The sequence below is a fragment of the Panthera tigris genome, chromosome B1 (assembly GCF_018350195.1).
Source record: "Panthera tigris isolate Pti1 chromosome B1, P.tigris_Pti1_mat1.1, whole genome shotgun sequence".
Lineage (NCBI taxonomy): Eukaryota > Metazoa > Chordata > Mammalia > Carnivora > Felidae > Panthera > Panthera tigris.
The window spans coordinates 153,818,644-153,841,812 of NC_056663.1; the positions used below are offsets into that span (position 1 = coordinate 153,818,644).

At 35.6% G+C, this 23,169-nt stretch overlaps 1 long non-coding RNA gene across 1 annotated transcript in view; it reads right to left on the reverse strand.

Moving 5' to 3' along the window:
- Positions 1-22,442: 22,442 nt before the first annotated feature.
- LOC122238031 overlaps positions 22,443-23,169 on the reverse strand; it is a 72,425-nt gene continuing 71,698 nt past the window's right edge. The window contains exons 2-3 of the long non-coding RNA XR_006216993.1: positions 22,752-22,911; positions 22,443-22,503 (exon numbers count right to left, since the gene is read on the reverse strand). This is a non-coding gene — a long non-coding RNA (uncharacterized LOC122238031). The remainder of the gene's footprint in view (positions 22,504-22,751; positions 22,912-23,169) is intronic.

Here is a 23,169-nt window from a genome sequence, read left to right on the forward strand (position 1 = left end):
TTCTTTTTTCTTTTGGGAGTAGTTTTAAATTAAATTAAGTGAAGATATGTTAACCAACAGAATCGTACCTTCTTCAAACTTTTCTTGGGATTTCTGGATTTCCACATTCTATCTTAATTTGATTTCACCCTGGCTGTGAGAATGTAATAATTGAACCACAGTAATAATGGGCAGTGAGGGAAGGATGAAAACAGAGGGAAGTAGCTAATAATAATGACACTCTTCTACTGAGTACTCATTTTGTCCAAGGGATTAGCCTGAAACATTTTACATATATTCTGTCATTTGATCTTTCAATAATGCTGTCAGAAAGAGAAGCATTTCATTCCCACTTTGCATATGATGACACTGAGGTTATAAAAGGTAAAGTAATGTCACATAGCTAGAAAGCAGCAGGGCCAGGACTCAAACTTAGCTGTCTAATGGTTTTGCTCTTGATCATTATACCAAACTCTCTCTTCTTCTTGACATTGAAAAAGAACCTTTCAAGGATCCTTTATTCCCAATGACACATGCTGAAATATTCAAGGATGAATTTGAACGCACATACACACAAGCATATACACGAGCAAATATGATAAACCTTAACAATTGCTGAACCTAAATTAAGGGTACCAAATCATTGTACTATTTTCTGTTGTGTATTTGAACATTTTTATAATAAAAAGCTGAAAGAAAAGAAGCACTCATCACACTCCATAAGGTGATAGCATTGAGATGAAATCAGGATATGGATGTGAAAAGAACAGAAGACAGAATGCAAATAATTCAGAAAAAAGTTCACTGAATGAATTTAAATGTTTTGAATTAATGCCTGTGTGCAACTCTTCGCTAATTCCCTTAGCCTTAGTCATTCACTTCCATAACTCTATAGCTTTTAATACGCACCCACACGTAAGCAAACTCATAGATACAGAGAATAGATTGGGGTTGCCAGAGTCAGGTAACAACACTGTATTGCATATTTGAAAATTGCTAAAAGAGTAGATCCTAAAAGTTCATCACATGAAAAAAAATTTTGTAACAATGAATGTTGATGGATGTTAACTGGACTTGAGATCATCTCCCAATATATACAAATATTCAATCAAACTACGTTGTACACCTGAAATTAATATAATGGTGGATGCCAATTATATAATCAAAATAAAGAGACAAATAAATAAATATCTTCTTACACTCTCCTTAGGGCATCTGCAATCATCATGAAAGTTCGCTTATTCATCTCAATAATAAAAATATTCGTCTAGTGGTCCTAGTGAATTCCCGGAGTACATCCATCTATCTTTTAGGTATAACCTTGAAATTTACATGTTATGCCAAATTGATGATTGTTTCAGAAAATATAATGAACTTTTCTGCTCAATCCAAGCAGCAGTTTGCAGAATATTATTTTTACAAAGTAAAGCAAAGTCAAAATAAACCAATTTCAATGGTATTAGCTTACCGCTACTTGGGTCATAATTTTTTCAGCAGCATAATTAAGTAAAAGTGGCCCTTTTGTGTACAACTTCTTGTAACTGAAGATCCTGGATTTAAATAGTCAATATTATAATCTACTTAAATGAATGTGAGATACATCACCCAAGAGGCTTGTACAATAATGACTGAATTAAACACTAAAAACAAGGCCTGTCTTTTCCCATATCTATCAACAACATATCTTACATATAATTGATTCACAAAATATAATAATTCACCAGAAAATTTTAAATGTCTGTAATTATCTTCTAGGCTGTAGGCCCAGTCATGTAATTAGAACCAGAATTGCCTGGTTACAAAAATGTTTAGGGCAAGGAAGACAAATTCAAAATTCCTGAAGACAATGTCCAATTATTTCATTTTGAAAGCTGGTTCTCTAAGAACAATATGGAGTGAAGATAAAAAAACTTTGAGTTTTGGAAGCAGTTTATTATTATTATCCCCGAATCACTCTCTGCCCTTTGGGCAAGTTCTTTGATCTAATACTCAGATTATTCATTTTAAGATGGAAATAATGAAAGCAACTATTAGATAATATCGTTACAGTGACGAAACAAAATAATCCACGTAGAATGCATCAAACAAAGCCTGCTGATAAGCGCTTACTGTATGCTACTTCTTAGTATTATCATCACTGTTATTTTCATTCAGATGGACCAGGTCATCTCAAACTCAAAGTCCAAGGCTCAACTCCTCCTCATCCTCTCCATTTTTTCTCCTTCCTCTCTAATCTATATCCTAATTGTCAGAACCGTGGTCCCCTCACTCTTGCAAGACTGAAATCCAGGAGAAAACTCATTATTGAATCATAATATGTATCCAGCAATCACACTGTATCAATAACAGCCCTCAAATTTATCTTCTCTTTTTCACGTCCTCTGACACTGACTTAATTCTGGCCCTCGTTTCTCATCTGAATCTTGCAATACTTCCTTTCTCCCAGTCTTGTTCCTGCCAGTGTGTTCCCCACAAGTTTTCCAAAAATACATCTTTAAATAATTATCATGTTGCTGTCTTTTAAAACATTATGCTCTGACTGCTATGAAGAGCCTTCAGGTTTCTGTTCAAACCTGATGAATCAAACGCATGTGATAACCTCCTTCCTTGCTAAAAAGCGCTCTATATTAGTTATCTATGGCTATGAAATGAATAACTGTAGCTTAAAACAACCAGCATTTATCACCTCACAGTTTCTGTGGGTCAGCATCTTAATCTATCCAGGTTGCTATGACAAAATACCATACACTGGATGGCTTACAAACTACAGAAATTTATTTCTCACAGTTCTGGAGGCTAAGTCCAAGATCAAGACACCAGCAGTTTCTGCGGATGGTGAGAGCTGGCTTCCTGGTTCACAAACAGCTTTTGGCTGTGTTTTCACATGGCAGATGGGGTTAAGGGACCTCCTTGGGGTCTCCTTCATAAGGACGCTAATCACATTCATGAAGAGTCCATCATCATGATCTAACCATCATCCAGAGACACCGCCATCACCTAATAACATCACTTGGGGAATTAGGATGTAAACATGTGAATTCAAGGGGTACACTAACACTTAGTTTCTAGAAGTTACAAACTTGGGGGCAGCTTACTGGAGTAACTCTGCAGCAGGGTTCCCCACAAGGCTACTTCTGAGCAGGGGCTGCAGTGTTATCTGCAGGGGTAACATTGGCCTTGAAGCTCATCATTGTGGCAGAGTTCAGTACCTCCCAGCCTCTTAGACTGAGGGCCCATATTCCTTGATGAGTATAGATGGGAAGAGGTTTCCCTTTGCTCTTTGCCATATGGGCACTTATAAGGCAGGTTACAATATGGAAACTTGCTACCTTCAGAGCCAGTGAGAAAACAAGAATGAAAGTGAGGGCTAGAGAGGGAGAAAGTAAAATAAAATTCTAGGTGTTTTGTAACCTAATCTCAGAGATGAAATCCCTCTATATTTGTCATATACTGTTAATTAGAAGTCAGCCACTAGGTCCAGTCCAAATTCAAGGGGAGGAGGTTATATAATAACATCAATGCCAGCAGGGAGCGATCACTGGAGGCCATTTCAAAGACTGCCTACCAAACGCCTTAAATTAGCAAAAGGATGAAACAGGAATTAAGCCACCAGGAGAAAGTGAATAGTAAAAGCAACAGAGGCAGACAAGAAATCAAGAAAGTAAATGGACTAACAGTATATGATTTAAAATCTCAGAAAAAGCAGGGCACCTGGGTGGTTCAGTTGGTTAAAGGGCTGACTTTGGCTCAAGGAACAGTTCATGAGTTCGAGCCCCACATCGTCGGGCTCTGTGCTGACAGCTCAGAGCCTGGAGCCTGCTTTGGATTCTGTGTCTCCCTCTCTCTCTGCCCCTCCCCTGCTTGCGCTCGCTCTCTCTTTCTCTTTCTCTCTCTCTCTCTCAAAAATAAACGTTAAAAAATTTAAAAATAAATAAAAGCTGAGAAAAAGCTAAAACCTAAACCCTTAAGATGATTTAGTAACTTAACGAAACTAAAACTTACATCTTTAAGAAGTAAAGTCAAACAAGCTATCCAACTCATAAGTCAGAAATTTTCTTCAGCAAACCAATGGTGAATGTACTCCACCAAAATAAGGGCATAAATCATTAAAGAAGAAACAGGAATAAGAAACAATGGATTCAATACTGGCCAAAGAAAGGGATTTTCAAGCTGACTATGAGAAACAAGCAGAAGAGCAGAGTTCAAACTAGACCAGGACAGGTTCCGAGAGTACCATATGCTAGGAGAAAATTAAATGCAGAATGTCTGATGTGCTTGATCATATCCTGGACATGTTCATATTTGTATATACATTTCCATATTTTCCACTCGATCAGACAACTTAGGGATAAAGTGCTAGGGTAGACAGAAAGCTAAGCAAATGAAAAAGTATTATTGACTATATTCAGTCAATATTTAAAAAGCGAAATGCAAAATAAAGAGAAAATAATCATAGCAATGGTATGTCTCAGCTGTAAAAAAGCCAGTTTTTAAAAATAACTATTCAAACAAAAATTGTGGCATAAGTACATCGGACCATAGAAGGAAGTGAATTTGTATAAATGAGGGAGGGAGAATGAGAGACAGATAAATCTTTGTCTCACATCAGAAGATGTCAATGTCCCAGGCACCTGGGTGGCTCAGTCGGTTAAGCAACCAACTTCACCTCAGGTAGTGATTTCACGGTTTGTGAGTTCGAGCCCTGAATTGGGCTCTATGCTGACAGCTTGGAGCCTGCTTCAGATTCTGTGTCTCTCTCGCTCTCTCTGACCCCCCCCCCCAACTCACACTCTGTCTCTGTCTCTCTCTCAAGAATAAACATTTAAAAAATTTAAAAAAAAAAGATGTCAATGTCTGAAACATTCTTTTAATCTTGAGTAAAATTATTAAAAATGTTGAGAAATCACATCAACACATTCTTCAAACCCTTCTGAAATCCACTGTGAAATCTAATCCCAAAGACTCAACACCATGTTAATCCATAAAAGCAAAATTAATTTCAAATAAATTTTAATGCAAAACAAATCTTTTTAAATACATTCTCTTTCATTCCAGAAGTTCATTATTGGATGCAACATACTGTACTTGCAAATTTATGTAGGATTCATCATGAAATACAAATGTAACTACTGTCCTACAGGAAAAAAAAATGATGATATAGTTTTCCCAGTTCTTATACGGTCTTCCATTTGCTTTGTGTGGAAAATTCCCTAGCTTTACTTAAAAGATTTGTTATGACTTTAGGCTAATGATTTAAACTCTTCATATCTTTATTTCTAAAAGACAAGGCAGGGGAATATGCAACTCAAACTTAGGGAAATATTTTGAAACATGATAAAAAGATTAAACATACAAATTTTAAAAAGAAAAAATGTTGGTTTATGCATATATTTTGAAATATGAAAATAAATGCCCAAAATCATAGAATAGAAGCTTGCAGGAGGAAATTAGACAGGGACCTGCTATTATATTTTTCTAATCCTGATTTTACTTTTAAAACTTGATGTATTATTTTAATGGAAATAATAATTTTAATAGATCCATCAGAATTAAGCCCATTATAGAAAAGATGGATTTTGACCATCAGACTTAGCTCTTCGGACTTTACATCTTGCATCAACGTCCCACATATACTAAATTATACAGAGTTTCTCAAAATTCATCCTCCCATGTCTCTGTGGCTTTTCTCAGGTCATTCAGTTACTTGGACACTCTTGCTCTCCCTCTGCCCTGCACCTTCTCCCTTGTATGAATCTTGATCCCTTGGCTGGACACAGCTTAATTTCCACTTCCCTTGAACTGTGAAGGGTGCAATGGACCTATGTGTCCTCTGTGCATGACACAACGGGAAATAGTTACCACATGGTGAATTCATTTAACTTTTATTATGTTTCATCTTTGTCAGAAAACATTGGCAGTTTCTATTGATCTGTTTTCAATTTATTGAAATCTGTTTATGACAGGATTCTTTAAATATTTCCATTGATCCTTAGCCCAATGCATTTAAATTTCTGGAGATCATATTTGAGACAATTATTAAATAAATCATTATGTGACCTACAAGTTTTGTAATGTAGTGGATAGGAGTGTGAATTCTGGAGTTCAGTTGCCTGCATTCAAATTCAAGTTCCATGACTGTTAACAATGACTTTAAATAAGTTATGTTAGGGTGTCTCGGTGGCTCATTCGTAAGCTTCTGACTCTTGATTTCAGCTCAGGTCATGATACTGGGGTCTTGGGATTGAGCCCCACATGGGGCTCTCACTGACAGTGGAGGCTGTTCGATATTCATTCATTCATTCATTCATTTTCTCTCTCTCTCTCTCTCTCTCTCTCTCTCTCTCTCTCTCTCTCTCCCCCCCCTGTGCCCCTCCTCCCCATTCATGCTCTAAAATTAAAAATTTAAATAAGTTACGTTAACGCTGAGCCTTTCTTATGTGAAAAATCAGGATAGTAATATGACCTAATGGACAGGGATATTTTGAGGATTAAATAAATACATGCAAAGCACTCAAAACAGTGCATAGCATATAGAATGTTTATATACAAAACTGTTACTTTTATTTTAATTTTGCCTCCATGAGTCATAACATTTCATAGAATAGTGTTTATCTCTTTCTCTAGCATGCCTCTGTCCCTTTATACATTTGGTATTCTCTATTATGTTGCAGAGTGCTCCAGAGTTTCAAGAGAGACCTAGCTTATTTGTGAACTATACTGCTTATAAATATGAATGGTCATCTTTTTCAATTGAATGTTTTCCACTTTGAATTCTACTTTGTCTCATAAGAATATACTGATACCTGTTTTTTAAAGTGTTCTTTTGTTTTTCATTTTGGATTTGCTTTATGCCTTCTTTGAATTTTAGCTTTCTTTATCATTTTAAATGTAACTCTGTAAGCATCATACAGATGGGTTTTGATTTGGAAGGCATTCCAAGAAACTCTTTGTTGCATAAACAAGTTTAACTTTTTACATTTATTGTCAACGCTAGTACATTTTTCTTCTTTTATAGTTTATTGTACTTGCTGTCTTTTGAGCTTCTTGGCACTTGTTCATTACATGTATTTTCCTCTGTGTACAAATTCTTAGATTTTTTTAATTTTTGATATTTTTATAACATCCATGCTATGTTTACTTTACAAAGATGTTAAGATATTAAATTTATACTTAGACTTATAATTCTCAATCCTGATTCCCTGGAAACTATAAAGAAATTAATACTCACTTCCTGTTTTCTGTGTATATTATCTGGAATTTCATTATTAGCATTTTGTATTTCATGTAGTTTTTTCTCAATTAGGTTTTTGAAATTTTAGTAATAGACATAATATTATGTATACAGAAATGTTATTTATAAGGTCTTTTTAACTGAAATTAGTCTTTACTTAAAACTCCCATGCCATGTGACTACAAAAAAACTGACTCTAGACATGATTAAGTAAAATCAGTAACTTCTGAGCTTTATTAGTAATTTCAACTTTAAAATTTATTAGTAGAAAATTGTCCTTTACTTGCCCTTTTCCGTATCCTGGCTTCTAAGGGCATAATGGGAGGAGGGAGCAGGTGTATATAGCCTCACTCCATCAGAAACAAGTTGTCTTTGGCAGTCATTGAAATTGGTATATTTTGTTTGGCATCAGATTTTAGTTTTGTTTTGTTTTTTCTATTCTTCTGGGGGAACCATGCTAAAGCAGTGTCATGCAGCCCAGAAGATTATTCATTTTCTAGGCACCACTTGAGAAATGAGATGTCTCCTTTCTGTGCTCAAATCCCCACCATCTTAAAGTGCCCATCCTATACTTGGCCTGGCTGTGGATGCAAACTTCTAATGTTTGCACTGTTCTCCTATCTGGTCTCTTCATTACATATACAGCAGGAAATCTTGTTGTGCTTCACAATGCATTTTTCCCAAATCTATTAATATGGTATGCATTTTGACTCTAGGTACTCTAAAGTCAAACTATTACCTATGCCAGAAGCTTCAAGAATGCATTTTAAAACATAAAATCTCCACATACAATATTTAATGGTCTTCTCTTTCCATGTGCTTGTCCTTCACAGAAGTCTAGGTACTCATGTAGTTTCTAGAAAGCATGGTACGAATGTCATAGAAGTGCCAATACAGGGACAAAAAATATAACATCAAAATAATAACTCAGTGACCATTTTTATAATTACATTTTATAAGTGTATTGACAAAGTCTATTTTCACTTTATTTGGGTTTGGGTTTAAATGACAGGAGTTTGTCTCTAATTTCTTTTAAGATGACATTTGAGTACTGTATTTGACTATTCGTGATCATATTTATCTTAGAATGCTTCTGTACTAGATTCATCCATGAGAACCACTAAGAATACATTTTTCCCCCTTAGGGTCTTACTAGTCTGCTAATTTTTGCCTTCTAAAACTATATATGCAGATAAGTCAAGGTCTCTAAACCAAATAAATTGTAACAAAAATTGAGCAACAATCCTATATTTTTATGCATTTACAGATCAAATAAAAAAAGATAAGTTATGTTTAAGAATACTTTGGAGGGGCACCTGGGTGGCTCAGTCAGTTAAGCGTCCGACTTCGGCTCAGGTCATCATCTTGCGGTCCGTGAGTTCGAGCCCCGCGTCAGGCTCTGGGCTGATGGCTCAGAGCCTGGAGCCTGCCTCCGATTCTGTGTCTCCCTCTCTCTCTCTGCCCCTCCCCCATTCATGCTCTGTCTCTCTGTCTCAAAAAAATAAATACACGTTAAAAATTTTTTTTAAAAAAGAATACATTGGATACTTGTTAAGAAAAACCTATGGACAGACTCTTCTTGGCTCTTAGTGCCCTTTATTAAGGTTAAAATATCCTTAATAATTACATAGTTATTTTTTTCTTTTTAAAGAAAAAAATTATAAATGCTAAAGCTTGAGTTATTTCCACTTATATCCAGGTACACATTTAAATATCACACTATTGAAAAATAAATTGCAAAGCTTACAAAGTTCATAGTAAAATTTTATCCAAATATTTTTTTCTGTATGAATTATGATAATAATTCAACATAGCTCAGTGTATAATGTTGCTAATAACAAGTAGAGATAGGCCTGCCCGTTAAACCTGCCCTTAATGGAGTCAGAGTTATGATTGAATGCTATCAGTGCTATCATTTTCAAAAATGTGTCAGAACACTTTCCTCTATTTGAGGGACACAGTTGCAAGCAAAAACCCATTTTATCTACCTTTCATAAAGATGACAGCTCCAAATCTCCTCAAACACATGAAAGAAGATGGAAAACAAAAATGTTCTGAGGACTGAAACAAATGTTTCCATGCTTAACTTATTTGAATACTTAATGTTTCTTTCTTAAAACTCCAAAATAAATATTAAATTTTAAATAAAAAATGCTTTGAGATTTGCTTGTAAAAATTTGAAGTGAGCATAAAAGTCTACTTTCCTCTGAGTTTCCTTTGCAAATGATCAATTGAAAAAAAAAACTACTATAAACACTGAAAACTTAGCATATCGATTAGTATATCCATGTCTGAGACCTCCGAATATTGTTTTCACATGTTGAAATTATGGGACAGTGAACATTACTGTATGAAGCAATATTATGGGGAGACCCTTAACTCACTACCAAAAACAAATGGAAATGTTTAAGTAGAAATTGTTTTTCACAAATAACCTGCTACTCAAAAACATTAATGGTCCAATATAAGACTCAAGAGATACCACTGGCTGCAAGTTATGGAAAAACCTATTCAAATACTTTAAATATTTATTATAAATACCAAGAAGTCTAGAGGTAGGTACTTCCAAGGTAGTTCAATGTCTCCTTGTCACCAAAGATCCAGACACCTTCTACTCATCCATCCTGAACAAACTGGCTTCTGTTTTCATGGTGTGGCAACATGGTCGCAAGATACTGTATCCACAGTATCGTTATAGCATATTCTTAAACAACAGCAACCAAATGAGAAGTGAATGTAAGGTTCTATCTTCATAGCAATATCTTTTCATTAGGGAGTGTATCTCATACTGCATGTGTGTGTGCACATGCACACACTTACACACACTCAGTTTTTATTTTAGTTTTTGGCTAGAGCTATGGCCTAGCCTTACCGTAAGGGAAGCTGGCAAATGAGAACTTGACATTATCAGCCTTTATAATGAGAGGTGAACTTTGGCAGAGTAAAATGGGAAAGGAAATGGTTAGATCATCAAGGCACAGTGTCTGGCATTACATTACTGCATTGAATCAAGTTTTTAAAGTAATCAAAGAATGTAATGGGTTAAGCATTAAATCATCAAAATATACATTCTGTGGGATTTTAGTTTTAATTTATTTGGAAGATAATGTTTAATTTTGAGGAAATGAGAAATAAAATTCTTAATCATATGTAAATATATCAGATTGTTTTCAATAACTTTAACATGTTTTTATAGTTTAGGTATAAAATTTATCAGCTTTCAAATCCCCAAAGATCATCAAAAATCTGTTTCTCAACCCAAGTTAGATTTGTTAGTTTCAGTGTAAGGGAGAGCACCACATTGACAGAATCCTAGTTGCATCCCAAAAGTGAGAGATCAAGGAAGGAGACTTAGAAAGTTGAGGAAACCAGGATTCAGGCTCAGACAAGAAACCAACTGGTATTAAGCATAGCTTGTGACATAGAATTGGTGGATGCAGCAAGGTGAGTGTTTTGTTATTAGATCTTCTATAATATGTTAGTCCTTGACACCAGCAGTCATTCTGTTTTTCTGATAGGAAAGCTGTTTGCCCACAGGAGCATACTGTTTGCCCAGATAAATTGGTTTACAGCAATTTCCTGAAGTAAACGGTAAAGTGGTTGTGTGTGTGGTGTGGTTTATGCTCTTACCATCCTGGAAAAGTACCTCCTGAGACAAAGAGTTATGTCATAGCATCATGATCGCTACAAGTTCTCCATTCTCCCTTGTAATTCTTATACCTGTGCTGAATAATAAATCACTATCATCTGGGGACACAATCAATCCAATTCTGGACCATTCTTTGTGGAATATGATCACATAACAAGTTTCTGCTTGTGGTCATTTCAATCTCCATGAAGTTTATGCTTTCCTATTCTTTTTGGTATATGATGGTTTAGGGACAGTGGCTCTGTACCAGCAGTCGAGACTCCGGAGAGCAAACATTTGAGGACCTCAACATAGCAAGTACTAAGAAAAGAACACGAGCAGAGTTTTTAAGATTTCTTCCAGCCCAGAAGATAAAAGTGCCCAAATTAAACCAGGAGAACAGATCCTTTCACCAAGCTAAAAAGCTCACAGAATGAGATATTGGGGTATTAAGCAAACCATGTTGATCATTTTGTGTGCATGTATTATGTATACATAAATACGTATGTATATATGAATGTCTGGCGCTGAATTGGTTCTCCCTAAAATTCATATATGAAAGTCCTAACCCTAGTACCACAGAATGTGGCCATATTTAGAGATAGGGCCTTTACGGTAGTAATTACATTAAAATTAGGTCAGTATAGTGGGCACTAATCAAACAAACCAGTGTCCTTATAAGGAGAGGGGACTCGAATCCGAACAGCTGCACAAGGAGGATTTGTGAACACACAGGGAGAAGATGGCCATTTACAAACCAGGGAGAGAGGTCTCAGAAGAAACCAACCTTGTTGACACTTTGATCTTAGACTTCTACCCAACAGAATTATAACAAACTAAATTTATGTTACTTAAACTATCCAGTGTGTGGTCTTCTGTAATGGTTAGGTAGCCCTGGCTAACTAACAACATATGCTGATATTTTTCTTTAACCTTTTTTTTTTTAATGTTTATTTTTGGGGGGAGGGGCAGAGAGAGAGAGAGAGAGCTAGACAGAGAGGGAGAGAGACAGGGAGACACAGAATCTGAAGCAGGCTCCAGACTCTGAGTGGTCAGGACAGAGCCCAACGCAGGGCTGGAACCCACGAACCATGAGATCATGACCTGAGCTGAAGGCGGATGCTTAACCGACTGAGCCACTCAGGCACCTGAGTATTTTTCTTTAACTCTTAAAACTTGATTGCTGGATACTTGATTTATTTTTCCAAACTCAAGAAAAAAAGGGAGACACCCCCAGCCCCATTTCCTTTTCAGTGAAATATTTCCTCATGCTTGTTGTCAACATGTATTTTGCCCTTCTAGGTGGAAGGGTTGTTTAGGATGTGTTTACTATGGAGTTTTAAGAGGTCTTTGTATATTCTAGATACGGATCTTTGTCAGACACGTGGGTTGCAATTAGTTCCTCAGTTTGTAGCTTGTCTTTTAATTGGCAGTCTTTCTCACAGTAAATGGCTCTAATTTCAATGAAGTCCAATTATCATTTCATACCTCATGCTTCTGGTGTCATCTAAGAACATTTGACCCAAGCCTTAAATTTTCCCCTGTTATCTTATAGGAGGTTTATAGTTTTTGGTTATCTCTTTTGAGTTCGTTTTGGAGAAAGCTGGAGGTGTGGATCAAGGTTCATTATATTTGTCTACGGATGTTTAATTACTTGTGCACCCTTTGTTGAAAAGACTATCCTTTCTCCACTAAATGGCTTTTACACCTTTGTCAAAAATTAAAATCTGTATTTGGGTGGGCCTATTACTGAGTCTAGAGTGCTTTTAAATAAGTTACTGGAAGTGGTCGTATTAATTTTTGCACTAGTTTTGTCACTTTGGTATAGGTAGGTATGCAGTATCTATATTGTATTCAGATAATCCTTAAAGACTAGTAAAATTACAAAATATATAATAAGTTTCTAAAATAACCTCTTTAAGATTACTAAGCAACCTTTTAGCACCTGGACTAATTTTAAATGTTTATTCAAACCTTTTTTGATCACTCTCTTCTCCATCCAAATAATGAAATAGAAATTATATCCTACAACATGAGATTACATTCACAACATAAAAGTTCTGTTCTCCAATTAGATGAAATATTCAAAACAGTGATTGGGAAAGCTTTCGTATTCTACTGGAATGATATGATATCATTTGGAACATCATGTAATTAAATACTAGAAATGAGCTATTGTTGAAATAAGAACACTGTCTAAATGAATAATCTTTACTTATACAATTCTTTGCAATGTTCAAACATTGGCCAGAAAAGTTTGGCCTTGTAAAAATGATCAGAAATATAATTTTTCCCATTTAATTCTCTATGCAGAATGAATCTAAAAGGACAGAGAAATTTTTTCATTGATGCTTAACATAGAGGAACTTTAACTGAATAACTCTAGGGGAAAAAAAACCAGCCAGCACTATTAAAAATCAAGTTTTATCTACATTCCCCAGCAATTTATAAAGTGTACCATCTAACTCTCTGCAGAGGAGAAGAGAGACAGAAGCAAGAAGTCTAAGCACTGTCCTTCTCTTCTCCACCAAGTACATTCCCCAAATGCATCGTTTAGTTGATGCCCAGGTTTAGGATTGGTTCTTTTCAGTTTTCTTTACTTCGATCTCCTTCTAAAGAGTTCAGATTAAGGAAATACTTGTGCAACTCAGCAAATGGAGAACTGCTTACTCTCCTTGAGCCCAAGAGTCAATACAAAGCTACATTAATAGTATGTAAAACATGAGTGACATGTAAAACATGAGGAATCCTTCAACTTATATAAGAGGATTAGAACTATCACTGCAATTCCTCCAATTATTACCATTATTTATCTGTGACAGTGAATTTTATGTGTTGACTGGCCATGGGGTGCCCAGATTAAACATTATTTCTGGGTGTGTCTAAGAGAGTGTTTCAGGATGAGATTAATATCTGAATCTGTGAACTCAAAGTTGATTGCCCTCACCACTGTAGAGGAGTTTCATCCAATACATTGGGGGCCTAAATAGAACAAAAGATGGAGAAAGGAAGAATTGGCCCTTTATCCTAGATCACTGCTTGAACAAGGAAATCTTATCTCATCTTCTCTTGCCCGTGGACTAGGATTTACAAATATCAGCTCTCCTGGTTTTCAGGCCTTCAGACTCTGACTGAGTTACACTACTAGCTTTCCTAGGTCTCCAGTTTATAGATGGTAGATTGTGGGAAGTCTCTACATTGACAATCAGATGAGCCAATTTCTCATAATCCCCATGTCCCCTCTCAGAGCAGGGTTATGTTTCTCCAAAGTACCCCAACAAACATATTGCCCTTTTCAAGTCACCTTCAACTGTTGCAAGTTCCAAGCAAAGTTCTTAAGTTACTCTTTTATATTATACATGAATATGGTAAGAAATAATTACAGTGATAGTTTCATCGAGATCTCATTCTTCATACCACACTGCTAAAGAAGCTCTTAAACAGATAAATTCTATAGTAATTACAGAACAGGAACTATCTCAGCTTTTATTACAATTATGGTCAGATTAACTGTGCCAGGCACTGTCTGACACCCCTTATCCATACTTGGCAGGATAAGTGCCAAGAAAAATGAGTGCCCAAGATCACAGTATTACTAAATGGCAAATCCAGTTTACTCAGGCAGTCCATCTCAAGAGTTTATATCCTCAGACTATAGGACTCAAACCACATAGTCTCTAGTGGAAACTTTTCCTTTTATAGATATGAACCAATCCCTATAGACGTTTTGGATTTTTAATCTTTTGTAGCAGAATTTATTATTATCAATGCCAAATGCTCATATTTTACCCTAGTATAATATGCTAGAAACTACTTAATATAATTTGAGTTATTCATTTTACAAGTCACTATAATATTAGAATTTGATATCTTTATTTGGCTCAAATATCACTTAGGTTCAGAATGACAACTTAGAGTCTATAAGTAACTATAAATCAGAAGTCTGCAATGATTTGAATCTTTCCAATGCTTGAAGGATAAATGTACACACACACACACACACACACACACACACCAACCATTGCCATCATTGTATACATTCCTCATGTTAGCTGTATGTATATATCAAATGTATGTGTCTACATACATACATGTATGTACATACATATGTGTTCATATGTGTGCATTTATATATGCCTATATATACGCCTGTACATACAACATATATACGCCTGTACATACAACATATATACGCCTGTACATACAACATATATACGCCTGTACATACAACATATATACGCCTGTACATACAACATATATACGCCTGTACATACAACATATATACGCCTGTACATACAACATATATACATATATACTCACCTACTTGGAAAAGTAGTATCAATGACAGCCTATTTTCTAATATGTTGATAAATGCACGACATATAAGTGTTTTTTTCTTTTTATATTGATGTCCAAATAATTTGGTCTCACTATATACTCAAATGTGTTAGAGAAATCTGGTAGACTTGAACAGTGTTCTCTCCCCCAGTCTCCGCAAAGTTATCCAATTAGCTGTTAGTGATTGGCACGTATGGCAAACCCAGTTGTGGTATGTTTTCTAAAGAGAATTGCTAGTTCTGTAAATACAGCACTTAATCTTCTATACTCTGTTATTAAACTTAAGCTCCGTGGACTACAAACTTGAGATCTAAAATTTCCTCCCAGCCCAAGAATTAGCAGTAATCAAACGCAAGATTTTCAGTAGGGAGAATATACTTAGTTATATTGGAAATTTTTCCTAATTTCTCATATAGCTGCTTAAAATAAAGCATATTTTTTATGTCAAGATGATACATTAATGATGTTTTAGAGCTGTGATGGACTTTAAAGATAAATGTCCACATTATATAAATGAATAAACTAAGACCTCCACATAGTAACTCATTTATTCTGGATGCACCACTAATTAATGGCACATAAAACATTGCCTAGCTAGAAAAGTACTTGTTCCACGAAGCCTGGTCTTCATCCACAAAGAATTTATAAGTCCCTGGACCCTTGGCAAGATGATCAGAGAAGATTTTCTGCAACTGGCCTTTGGGATTGAACTGGCGTATTAGAAAAATGAAGAGCAGACACATTTATTACAGGGCAAATCAAAGGTGGGGTCTGTTTTAAATAACTAGAATCATGACTAATATTAAGTATTCATTATGTGTGAGGTGCTGTTTTAAGGATTTTACAAATATTGTCAGTTCACATTAACAATTTTCAGATAAAGTAACTAAATTACAGTGACTTTAAATAACTTGCCCCAAAGTCACCCAGATTTAAGGGTCTGGCTCCAGAATTCATACATTCAACTACCGTACTCTGCCACTGTGAGTAGGTTACAGCCTTTGTCAGAACAGAGGCCTTGACATCTTACGATGTGTCAGAAGCTGGTTCCTAACCTTGAATGTGATAGGCACATGGAAGACATTAATTTCGTTTCCACTGAAAAGCAATGGCTGGGTAAGCTGAAGCCTAAACCAGTGGTCTAATACATTTTCAAGGCTCGGAGGAGCAGCATCTTACAGTCCTTTGGCTCTCTGGCCCCAGAGTGGCAAGGATGCCTCAGCATTGTAATTCTCTAGGACTCATTTTGATCCACTGATCTGTCCAAATTAAAGTAGATCAAACAACAGCCTTGACTCCTTTCTCCTAGGCCAAACCCAGGCTCTGGGAGTTATTACTCTGTAGGTAATCAAGGACAGTATTTGTCATACACTTGAACAGAATTTTCCTAAGCTGCCACTCTGGACCTGATTTCCATCAGACTCTGCCCTGGCTCCTTTTGGCTTGAAACATGGAAAAAGGAAGAAGTGGAAAAATCTCAATTCAAAGAATGTAACATTACAAAACAAGAAAGTTCTTCAGACAAAGAAATACCTAGCAGCCTTTTTTAAACAGAAACTTGTAATTCTTCCTTCTCCCTCTGCCCTCTTAATATACACAATAGGCCTGAGATTTAAGTATTCCATTTTGCCTATTTAGTCTTTTATCCTTGAGATGGAAGAAAAGGCCAAAATATTTTCATTGCTTTCTCACATCCTAAATTTCAAAGTGATCCACTATTACTAGTTAAATAACAAGTTTGCTAAATTGAATTAAAGAGACCATAGGCCATATTAAAATATCAAGAATGAAAAAAAAAGTCTAAATTCTACCTTTTCCAAATTATGAAAATATTTCACAGACTATAAGAGGTCTTTTACCAATTTTTCCATTTATGGATATAGGATAAAAATCGTTCTATAAAGTATATTCAGATATATTACAATAGGTTAAATTTTTTAAAACTATTTAAATTAATGGTATTATCATTATATTTTCTTTATCAAAATTATTTTGATACCAGGGAAACAGCAGCTATGAGAATAACTTTTCAAGTTAACCACTGCTTATTTATACATATTTTTATTAAATCAAAAATCATTGCTCAATGGCCACACAGCATAAAGTTATCTCTTCTGTATGGTCAACCTAACTGCTAATAAGAAATATTATTAAAAACTATACCGAGATGGCATTTCTCAACTCTTAGGCAAAAACCCAAAAGTTTGACAATCTACTCTACTGGCAAAGCTCTCAGGAAACAAGCATACTAAAACACTGCTGGTAGAAATACAAAATGGAACAACATTAATGGCAAATAATCTGGTAGTGTCTAGCAAAATTTCATATGCATTTCCCTTTGGCCCTACAATCTCAGGTCTAGGTATCTATCCAAAATACATACTGGCAGAAATACAAACTGAGTATTCACAAAACTATTCAATGCAGCACTATCAAAACAGTAAAGAGTACAGTCCACTCAAAAGTCTCCCTGTAGCAGATATGTTGAATAAAATATGACAGTGTTACTCAAGGTATAATTCATGCTCTGAAATCAGCAAAATCCCCAGTGCAGTTAATTTTATAGGACACATACTCTGGCCCCTTTAGCAAAAAAAATTAAAAATGGAGATGAAAACTATTACTGAAAAGGACTCAAGAAACATCAACCATTTATCTATATGCACAGGGTTTAATTTCATCCTTATTTAAACCAATTGTATGTTGTAAAACTGAGGAAATGTAAATAACAGTATATTTGGATATTAGATGGATATTTGGATATTTGAAGATGTTAAAGTTATCAATGATTTAGATAGGATACTTGATTTGTCATGATTTTTAAAGATCAAACCAAAATATTTACAGATCAGCTGACAGAATATCTGAGATTTGCTATTAAATAATCATGTGGGAGACACTGGATGGGGCTATCAATAATAATAAGTGATCGGTCATCCTAATTATTGAAACTGTCTGATGGGTATTTCACATTCTTTTTACTAGTACCTTTAATATTACATATGCTTCAAATTTTCTATAATAAAAGTACTTTTATCTCTATGTAAACTACAGAAGTTTCCTTCATGCACTTTTATTATTCTATCTAAAAACCATGCACATATTTCAAAAGTTGGTAATTTTGGTGGTTTGTTACTTTTCAGTTTGGCATCAACAGTCCCATACACATGAAATAATTCAGAAATATTCTATGAGGAATAAACAGCAACTGAGCATTCAGTCTTTAACATTTATGATAAGAGAACTTATATGATAGGAGTTATGAAGAACCCTATGGAAATTTAGAGTCTTCAGGAACCTAGGAAATATCATACAAAAAACACAAGATTTTGTTTTATATTCTTTCACATAAAGCATATGCAAATATTTAGAATAACCAGAGTATATTAAACAGTAACAAGCAAGACTCATGGCATGCCACTGACTTTTATTCCTAATAACCTCAAACACAAGAAGTAATCAAAACGGATAGACTCTAGCTGTATCTTCACATTGTTACTGGAGAACCAGCTTGTATAGTTTGCTTGTGACTCACATTAATCAATGATTTTGCTATTGGGAGTCATGAAGCACAACTAGATCACGGAAGAGGTGCAGTATGTAAACAGATCATTCTAAGAAAGTAAATAGCCCTTATAAAAAGCTAAGTAAGGTCACAAGCAAGCATATCTCTATAGCACTCAGCTAGCAATGGGCCAAAGAAAGGTGTTTACCTTTAGAGAGAGAAAGAAATGCCATGTACCTTAGATACTGCACTTTTTTTTTCTTTTTGCACTTTCGTTTTTAACAAAGTCCGAATCAGTTATTTCTTCAGAAAACAAAGATACTGTGGCCAGTAGTCACACGCCATATGTGGCTATTTAAATAAAAATTTCAATTAAAGTTAAATAAAATTTAAAATTAAAGTTTTGAGTTGAACTAGCCACATTCCAAGTACTCGATAGACACATGTAGGTATAGGTGCAGCAACCATACTGGATGGTACAGATACAAAATATTTCCTTCATTGTAGAGAAGGTTCTATTATACACTGCTCCTATAGGAGGTTCCCATAAACAAAACATTTTAGGACTTGTAAACTGTTTTCATTCTTGAATCTAACTAACTGCTTAGTATTTTTACTTACTCCATTTTATTGTTAATAACCAGATTTGTCTGATTATAACTCAGAAAGTAGCCATTCGGGTGAGGAGAGTACTTACCTCTTTTTAACATGTATACATGTTTTATTGGTGACTGTAAAACTTTGTACATTCTGCTTTCATATATACATGTGTGAATGTGCATTTAAAAGATATACATATTTGTTACAAGCAAAAGATGATGAAGTCCTTGAATCTCCTTTACTGTTCTCATCATGAGCTCCATCTCAGCTCATGAATTCGCTCATTCTAAAAAATCAATGGAATCATCTTTAATGGCTCTCTTTCTCATACAAGACTTTCCTCAGCAAACATTGTTAACCCGCTCTCCAAAATATACCCTGAATTGCACCACCTCAACAAAAATCAAATGATCCAAGTCAAAATATTTTTTTAATTTACTTTTTAAAATGAGTTAACATTTATAGATGGTGAAACACACAAATCTTAAGTTTACAGCATGGTTTCTACATATATATATAAATTGTATATAAACATATAGGTATAAATTCTATATAAAATACAAAGCTATATAAATTCTGTAAAAACCTATATAGATACCATTCAAATCAAGATATATAACACTTCTAGCACCTCAGCAGGCTTCCTCACACCCCACCCAGTCAGCAGTCTGTGTCCAAATGCAAGGCCTATTTTAGGATTAATGTTTTGTTTATTCTTAATATCACTTAAATCATACAACACAGACATTTTTTAACTAGCTCTGTTCAGTTGCCACTAGGTCTGAGATTTATGTTATACATAGTTGTATTTCCTTTTTTCCAAAAACGTAATCAAAGTGGTAATGAAGGTCCAGAATGAAAAAAAAATCCTATTTTAAAGTTCCATTTTGGAAATATGGAATTTATTTATTCTTGCTGTTGTTGATGGGCTATTAGGTTGTTTCCAATTTGGAAGCTCTTATGAATAAAGCTTCTTATTAGCATTCTTGAGCATATCTTTTGATATCCAAATATATTCATTTCTCTTGGGTAGGTAAATAGAAGTAAATGTCTTGGTCATATGACATACATAGGCTTAGCTTTAGTAAATACCGCCAAGTTTCCCAAAGTAGCCATGCCAGTTTACATTCAACATCACTGTATGTATAGGTCTATATGAAACTGCCCCAATATCCTGCCTGAATTACTTATAGCAGTCTCTTAATTGGTCTCCCTTCCTCAACACTTGGCTTTCTACCATCCATTTGCCACACAACAATCAGAAAACTGACAGCATACCTGAGGAAAGATTTTAATAGAAAAGTAAACCATGTGGATAACCAGTCAAAGAAAGAGCAAACGTGAGTAAACTGATGCCATCTCATGACCTATCCCTTTGAGGAAGCCAAGGAGGCCTCTGTGGTTGGTGGCAAGTGGACAAGACAGGAAAACAATGGGAGATGCAGTCACAGTGGTAGCCAGAGTCCAGATCATGCAGGTCATATTGAGAAATTTAGAATTTTTATGAATGTGATGGAAAGTCATTGGAGAATTTTGAGTGTAGGAGTTACTTTAAATCAACTGCATAATTTTAACCCCCAAAACTACACCTTAAAATATTCACTTTATATATGCTGTGATTTCCTAGCCCATGCAAATTAAAGAAACTCGTATTTTCAACTTACCTTTGTGAATCAATAGTCCTTCAAAAATTGAAGAAATAAAAATCATGCATATGGAAAATCACCCTGAATAGATCACTGAAAGAGATTAACTTGTATATATTCCCATATCAAGTTGGTCAATTACTACAGCAATGGCTACTCAATTTCAGTATAGATTATTAAGGTTAAAAATTTCCTAAAGCAGTGGTCCTACTGTGGATTTTAGAAACAATTAACAGGGCATCTCTGTGGTTCAGTCTGTTAAGCATCCGACTCTTGGTTTCAGCTCAGGTCATGATCTCACAGTTGTGAGATAAAGCCTAGCTCAAAGAGCTGAGCCTATGTGGGATTCTGCCCACCCCCCCCCACCGCCACCCCTCCACTTGTACGTACACACACACACACACACACACACACACACACACACACACACTATTTTTTAAAAATGTTTACCTATTTTTGTGAGAGAGAGGGGGAGGGTCAGAATCCAAGGCAGTCTCCAGGCTCTGACCTATCAACACAGAGCCTGACAAAGGGCTGGAACACACAGACCACGAGATCATGACTTGAGCCGAAGTCAGATGCTTGACTAACTGAGCCACACAGGCACCCTTCTTTCACTTTCTCAAAAATACATAAACATAAAATAATTATCATGTGGATTACAAATATCTATTTACTGATATTTTCAGTTTGCAGCTGCCACAGATCCAATCTACCTTTCTCTAAACAGAGAAAATGTACCTACCCTTTAAAACTCCATCGGTACTCTTAGCCAACAGTTCTTAAACCCTTCCAGTATCCAGAGTCAATGGAGGAACACTTAAAAATAATTTATACCATTAAAAACTTGGTCCCAAAGTTCATATGGGAAGAAAAACATGCAAAAATAGCCAAGAGGGACACCTAGGTGGCTTAGTTGGTTGAGCACTGAACTCTTGATTTCAGCTCAGGTTGTGGTCCCAGGGTAGTAGGATCGAGCCATGTGGCAAGCTCTGAACTGAGCATGGAGCCTGCTTAAGATTTCCCCCCCGCCTTGCTCACACTCCCTAAAATTAAAAAAAAAAAAAAAGTTTAAACAATAGCCAAGAACATACACCCCCCCCCCAAAAAAAAATAGAAGGACCAGCCTTACCAGAAATTAAGGCATACTGTAAGACCTCTATAATTAAAACAGTGTGGTGCTGGAGTACAAATGAAAAATACACCAGTAGAATTGAATAAAAAGCCCAGAAGTACACTCATGTGCATATGAAAATCTGATTACGGTAAAGGTGACATCTCAAATTACTGGAGCAAAATAATAGCAACATAATAATAACAATTTCTAATCCCCCTCCCATATCTGAAAAAATCTTACTCTCTGAGGGTGAAAACCTACAGTCTTTAAAATTCCTCAACGACCAGCCTGATAAAGCCATCCTGATATAGCTCCTATGTTGGTTTTTTTATTGCAATTATAACAAATTGCTACAAACTTCATGTCTTAAAACAACAAAAATGTATTACCTTACAGTTCTGGTGGTCAGAAGTCTGAAACGAGTCTTAAGAAGCAAATCAAAGGTTGTCTTTCTGGAGGCTTTAGGGGAGAACACAGTCCTTGTTTTTTCCAGCTTCGGGAAGGGGCCCATGTTCTTTAGCTCTTGGCCAAATCACCCAAACATCTAATTCTGTCCTCACGTCTTCTTCTTTGACTCTGACCCCCCTACCTCCCCTTTATAAGACACTAATGACTCTAGTGGAGCCACCTGGATAACCCCTCCATCCCAAGAGCCTTAACTTAAACACACCTGCATGCCCTTTACCCACTTAAGGTAAAACACTTACAGGTTTCAGGAATTAGGACCTGGCCAGCTGATAGCCATGAAATCTGTTGTGAAATGTTGTTTTGCTCAAGGTATATGCAGACAATCTGGCCTCACGCAAAAATGTAGTTAGGGAAGGCAGACCCCAGACATCCTTGGAGCATACTTTGAAATTCCCCGGCCTAGAGAAAATTCAAAAGAATGAAGATTAGAAATTAAAGGATTGTCTTCATTTAGAAGGGAAAACAACAAAAGCAGGAGGAGAAGAAAGAGGACACAGGAGCAGAAAATTAAAGAAAGGAAACAAAATAATCAGAAAAAAGAGAAAGTAAAAAAGAAAACAGCAGGTGGAAAAAGAGACAAAAGAAGGAAATAAGGAGAAAGGGCAAATAGAAGTGGAAGAAAAACAACTGAGGAAGGTATAATAGACTGAAAATCAG